We start from the raw sequence: 6,381 nt of genomic DNA on the forward strand, positions 1-6,381 counted from the left end.
ACATTTCATGCTTCCTTTCGGGTTGTTGGTAAACGCTATTATATAATTACAAATCTAAATCATGATTTAGACTTAGACTTCCTTTTATTGTCATTCAAATTTGAACTTTACAGTACAGATTAGAACGGAATTTTGTTGCATTAGCTCGTTGTAGCGCAGGGTAAAAGAGCAATAATGTGCAGACATAAATAAATAGATTACTGTACAGATAAATATATTGCACTTTTGCATATGAATCCACGTTTATGGATTTATGTTATATTTTCTTTATATTCCAGCGACCGTTTTGGGGGGGAATTGAGGGGATTATTGTGATGCGTTCAAGAGTCTTATGGACTGAGGGAAGAAGCTGTTACAGGATCTGCTACGGGGGCTGCGGAACCTCTTTCTAGAGTCCAGCAGTGAAAACAGTCCTTGGTGGGGGTGGGAGGAGTCTCTGCAGATTTTCTGAGCCCTGGTCAGGCAGCGGCGTTATGCGATTTCCTGGATAGGAGGAAGAGGAGTCCTGATGATCTTAATCTTAATTCATTATTTATGGGGTAAAGTTGTTAAAACAACCAAAAAAACGCAGCAAAAGGTGGCCCTGTTGTGTAGCTGTTCAACAACACGATCAAGTTGGCACTGCAGTAACAACTAAATTCATACCTCCCTGCTTGGCACTCAGCATCAAGAGTTGGAATTGGGGGTTAAATCACCAAAATATGATTCCCGGGCGCGGCCACCGCTGCTGCTCACTGCTCCCCTCACCTCCCACGGGGTGATCAAGGGTGATGGGTCAAATACAGAGAATAATTTCGTCACACCTAGTGTGTGTGTGACAATCATGGGTACTTTTTAACTTTATATAACGGGAAGTTGAAAATAAACTGTAAAGCATGTTTGTTGCTTTATTTACTTCTTTATTCTTCTTATACTTCCATATGAGCAGTTTTCTTTCCGCAAGGAATGGATTTGTGTGATTGTTTTTCAGCGCACAGCCTATGGCGCCATGTTGTTGTTTTTTTGCGTCAAGAAAACATTGCTAACTAGTATAATAAAGTATGTTAATACATCTCTCATAGGCTGCATTTGATGTACTAACCACATACTGCATCTTGATGTCGTGTATATTTATAGTCAAGTCATAAGGTAAACATGCAAGGCTATAGGCTACTAGGAGGTTGAAGCTACACAACAGCCAAGCACACAATAGCACACAAATTTAGCCGAACAGCAAATTTGTCAATATAAACAAGCATCAAATCATCATTGTTGCATATTACTTAGACATACACAGTCTCCAAGGCAGAGAAGATTATTAGAAAGTATTCAGTAACAAACGTGTCCGCATCATTCAACTTACCGAGCGTAAAATGACCCATGTATGTCCAGATGAACGCAATTTCACGAACTAGTTTGCTTTATGTATTTAAAGTTAACGTACCAATGATTGTCTCACACACACAATAGGTGTGGTGAGATTATCCTCTGCATTTGACTCATCACCCTCACCCCCTGGGAGGTGAAGGGAGCAGTGAGCAGCAGCGGTGGCCGCGCCCAGGAATAATTTTTGATGATTTAACCCCCAATTCCAACCCTTGATGATGAGTGCCAAGCAGGGAGGTAATGAGTCCCATTTTTATACTCATCGGAATGACTCGCGACCTACCGATCTCACCGATCTTACTCTAACCACTGGGCCACTTTGCTCCTGAATTTAAACCTGGCAGTCATTTTCCGTAATATCAATTGTTAACTAACTGTACTTTCCATACGTCGCCCCTGTTGTGATCCGCTGCCCGGATCATATTTTTTATTTACGTTTTCAAGATACTTGTGTTTTTGGTTAGTTTTGGACTCCTTGAGTACCTGTTTTGTACACCTGAGTTTGTTGCCATGGCTGCTTATTATTTTCACCTGCCGCGTTTGTTCCCGACACGCACCTGTTTGTCATCACTGACATTATTATTTAAGTCTGTCCTCCCTGTCATTCGTTCTGGCTTCGTAGTTTGTTTTCATGCAACAGTTGACGACTTTTTGTTCCTGCTCTGTACCTGTTAGCTTCCATGCTAAATTCCTTTGTTTTTACCTTCTAGCTCCCATGCTAGCTCTTTTAGTTTTTTGCCTTATGTGCTATGAGCACCCTTTTCTTTCTTCCAGTATAAGTTATTATTAAATAAATACTTTCTTACCTGCACGCTGTGTCTGACGCCCGTCTGCATTCCTGAGAGAACGAACCCCGCATCACAATGCGCCCCGGTCGTCACAGTACGAAGCCAGCAAAAAGTTCTTTCGCTACGGGCTTGACGGAGGTAGATGAAGGTGCGTGGATGGTCCTCCGAGCGATGGAAGCAGAGACGCTCCGCTGTTCTCCAGATGAGGAGATGATATGGGGACCTGGAGGTGTTCTGGTCCCGATCGACTCCATCTGGCCCGGGGAGGTCCGCTCTCAGCCCGCTCGCACGCGTCAGCGAAGGCAGAAGTCGCACAAGACGGCTTCAGCTCGCGACAGAGACGCGTCACCCCCGCAATTCTTCCCTCCGGAACACAGCCAACCAGCCCATGATTCCCCTCCGCCGATGTTTGGTAATCCCATCACTCACTTTGCCAAACAGTTCACTGATTGGGCTGTCAGTCAGCTGGAGACCCGCGCGGATGACGTCATCCCGTCCACTGGTGATGACGTCATAGACGAAGACATTTTTTTAAATTCAGTCAATTCTTTCTGTCAGCCGCCTCCAAATGACTTTAATTCAACAATTAAATACTATCAGGACATTTTTGTTAATTATAAGTCTAGTCAGTACCAGTCACATTCTGGTTTTCAAGCTCCGCCCCCAATTACTTTGGCCCCACCCCCTAGGGCTCAAACTCCGCCCACTCCTCTGTTTTCTCCCTCCTGGTCATCCCGACAGTCCCATATTGGGGAGATGAATAGACAATTTGGACATTTAAAAGGGGAGGAGCCTACCCCCCTCCTCACCTCCTCCTTCCCACCCCTAAAGACTGTTCCAGACTGCACAAGACGCGTCTGGGATCCGCTTCTTGAGGGGGGGGCTAGTACTGGGTGCTTTGCTAGTGGGCGGGCACAGCAGCACCCAGCCAAGCCCAAACCTCCATGCCGACCTCCGCCACCAGATCTTCGGCGTGCTAAGCCACAACCTCCTGCTCCAAGGCTGGTTCCCACACCAGCGCCGACTCAAAGGCTGGTTCCCACACCAGCGCCGGCTCCAAGGCTGGTTCCCACACCAGCGCCGGCTCCAAGGCTGGTTCCCACACCAGCGCCGGCTCCAAGGCTGGTTCCCACACCACCGCCGGCTCCAAGGCTGGTTCCCACACCACCGCCGGCTCCAAGGCTGGTTCCCACACCAGCGCCAGCTCCAAGGCTGGTTCCCACACCAGCGCCGGCTCCAAGGCTGGTTCCCACACCAGCGCCGGCTCCAAGGCTGGTTCCCACACCAGCGCCGGCTCCAAGGCTGGTTCCCACACCAGCGCCGGCTCCAAGGCTGGTTCCCACACCAGCACCGACTCCAAGTCTGGTTTCCGTACCAGCACCTGTTTCCACGGCAACGACAACGACAGCCCGGACGCCCGCCACTCTGACGCCACCATCAACCCTGGTGGTCCTGCAAACACCATCCTCTCCACCTCCTGCTCCATCGCTGCAAAGCACACGAAACCCCGCAGTGACCGACCAAGTAAAAAGGGCATTGCACCAACAGGCCAAACAACTTGGACAACAGGAGGAACAGTTTGGCGTTCTTGGGGCTTGCGTCAATGCCATGGCGGAACGCCAAGACGCCCGCCTTGATGTTTTGGAGAGACAGCTGGGCAGTATACTCTCCGCGCTGCAGGTGATGATTCCACCTACGGCCAACGCAGCAGTCCAGCTGAGACATTCACCACCCGCAGATACTCCGTTGCCTGCTCCGCCCACGCCGACAGACGAGCCGCCTGCTCCGCCTCTGGCTCCGCCCACGCCGACAGACGAGCCGCCTGCTCCGCCTCTGGCTCCGCCCACGCCGACAGACGAGCCGCCTGCTCCGCCTCTGGCTCCGCCCACGCCGACAGACGAGCCGCCTGCTCCGCCTCTGGCTCCGCCCACGCCGACAGACGAGCCGCCTGCTCCGCCTCTGGCTCCGCCCACGCCGACGGCGCCTCCTGCTTCCATGGCGACGGCGCCTCCTGCTTCCACGGCGACGGCGCCTCCTGCTTCCACGGCGACGGCGCCTCCTGCTTCCACGGCGACGGCGCCTCCTGCTTCCACGGCGACGGCGCCTCCTGCTTCCACGGCGACGGCGCCTCCTGCTTCCACGGCGGCGGCGCCTCCTGCTTCCACGGCGGCGACGGCGCCTCCTGCTTCCACGGCGACGACGGCGCCTCCTGTTTCCACGGCGACGACGGCGCCTCCTGTTTCCACGGCGACGACGACGCCTCCTGTTTCCACTGCGACGACGACGCCTCCTGTTTCCACGGCGACGACGACGCTTCCTCCTGCTTCCACGGCGACGACGACGCTTCCTCCTGCTTCCACGGCGACGACGACGCTTCCTCCTGCTTCCACGGCGACGACGACGCTTCCACGGCAACGTCTGCTCTCTCCTCGTCGTCTCAGCGACCTCGGGTGGTCTGGCGGCGCAAGCGGCGCTCTCGGAGGTTAGAGTATGGACGCCAGTGGCGCAAACAGCAGCGACACCCGAGACGTAGTCGCAGAACTCTCCGGCTGCTGAACTTCTGGCGCCACTCACGTCCACCTTCTCGGCAGCCACAATTGTGGCCTTTCCGTGGTCGCCCGCCTCGCCTCCGGCAGCGGCGTTCCATTCGCCGCCGCCACCTGACTCGTCCCCGGTGGATTCGGGTACATGTGACCTGGCGACCCTCCGCCAAATCCTCCCTCCACCCTCCCTGGACTCTTGAACTTTGTTATAGTTGGGGGGGTTTTAGTTTTTCAAAGGGACATCTGGAATCTGTCCCTTAAGGGGGGGGTACTGTTGTGATCCGCTGCCCGGATCATATTTTTTATTTACGTTTTCAAGATACTTGTGTTTTTGGTTAGTTTTGGACTCCTTGAGTATCTGTTTTGTACACCTGAGTTTGTTGCCATGGCTGCTTATTATTTTCACCTGTCGCGTTTGTTCCCGACACGCACCTGTTTGTCATCACTGACATTATTATTTAAGTCTGTCCTCCCTGTCATTCGTTCTGGCTTCGTAGTTTGTTTTCATGCAACAGTTGACGACTTTTTGTTCCTGCTCTGTACCTGTTAGCTTCCATGCTAAATTCCTTTGTTTTTACCTTCTAGCTCCCATGCTAGCTCTTTTAGTTTTTTGCCTTATGTGCTATGAGCACCCTTTTCTTTCTTCCAGTATAAGTTATTATTAAATAAATACTTTCTTACCTGCACGCTGTGTCTGACGCCCGTCTGCATTCCTGAGAGAACGAACCCCGCATCACAATGCGCCCCGGTCGTCACAGCCCCCTCTACAAAACCGGATTCCATTTCTCCGCGTAGACAGTGTGGCGCAAAGGCATGCAAAACTATTATTTTCATCGCTTAATTGTGTGTTTTGTCCATTAATACTTCAAAATGGATATGTTTTTTCAATGTTAGTCATTATGGTGGTACTTGGAAAGCCCTGTTTTTTCTGAGGTGGTTCTTGGTGAAAAAAGCTTGAGAACCACTGGTCTAAATGTTTATTTTCCTCTTCTCCCTCTGAGGTTCCTGCGTTCCTCTACGGGCCCTTAGCGTGGCCTGGTTTGGGTGTAGCTATGGGGGCATAGAAATACATGTACTTTCCCCTGTTAACAGATACTACACTGCCAAAACAAACTGCACAATATGAAATTGCCTTCAGTCGTCCGTAGGTGACATCGACAGGCCCCGTCCACATTTGGGTGTAGCTATCATGTAAACTATTTAACTCACAATCACCACTAAGCAACTATGGAGGCATTTAAAAACATGTATTTTCCCCTGTTAACAGATACTACACTGCCAAAACAAACTGCACAATACGAAATTGCCTTCAGTCGTCCGTAGATGACATAGACAGGCCCCGCCCACATTTGGGTGTCGCTATCATGTCCACTATTTAACTCAGAATCACCACTAAGCAACTATGGGGGCATTTAAAGACATGTATTTTCCCCTGTTAACAGATACTACACTGCCAAAACAAACTGCACAATATGAAATTGCCTTCAGTCGTCCGTAGGTGACATCGACAGGCCCCGCCCACATTTGGGTGTAGCTATCATGTAAACTATTTAACTCAGAATCACCACTAAGCAACTATGGGGGCATAGAAAGACATGTACTTTCCGCTGTTAACAGATACTACACTGCCAAAACAAACTGCACAATATGAAATGACTTTGAGCAAGTGAGATCACTTTTGTTCA

The sequence above is a fragment of the Nerophis lumbriciformis genome, linkage group LG23 (genome assembly GCF_033978685.3).
Source record: "Nerophis lumbriciformis linkage group LG23, RoL_Nlum_v2.1, whole genome shotgun sequence".
Classification (NCBI taxonomy): Eukaryota; Metazoa; Chordata; class Actinopteri; order Syngnathiformes; family Syngnathidae; genus Nerophis; species Nerophis lumbriciformis.